The sequence below is a fragment of the Sipha flava genome, unplaced genomic scaffold, assembly GCF_003268045.1.
Source record: "Sipha flava isolate LNK unplaced genomic scaffold, YSA_version1 588_pilon_pilon, whole genome shotgun sequence".
Taxonomy (NCBI): domain Eukaryota; kingdom Metazoa; phylum Arthropoda; class Insecta; order Hemiptera; family Aphididae; genus Sipha; species Sipha flava.
Window position 1 is genome coordinate 43,596 of NW_020273567.1, and position 570 is coordinate 44,165.

A 570-nucleotide genomic window follows, 5' to 3' on the forward strand; every position below is an offset into this window, starting at 1 on the left:
TCTGACTCGTCTTGTTCGTCCACTTTCATAGGATATTTAAACAAACACTGCCAGTCGTACGGACGAGGTTGACAGCAGGGTGCATTGTACGAACGAGGCCGTGAGCGGGGCACGTCGTAAGGACGAGGCCGTGAGCGGGGCACGTCGTACAAACTCCAGGCATCCGACGAACTTCTGTGAAAAGATACAATAGAATACAAAATTATTAGAACGTTAGTCGAGAGAACGCCAAGCGAGTTATTTGCAATCGCAAACATAGGTTCATCAAACCAAATTAACTACTACTTACCCGATCAACGGCATCGTATACTCCGTACTCGGTGCCTGGGTTAGAGTGGGGTACTGAACCCAATATCCACCAAAATGAGAGTTCATCTTGTGAATTGTAATCTCAACTGGAGCAATATTAATACGAAAAATATCGCAAAAACAAAAATTTACAAAACAAAAAAATACAATTGTGAATCGATCACGGGTTGTGTTAGAGTAAATTGTTCCTTTCAAAACAATATATCGATAACCATTTCTCCACGGTTACCATAATTACACGAAACAAATAAACCCATGCAG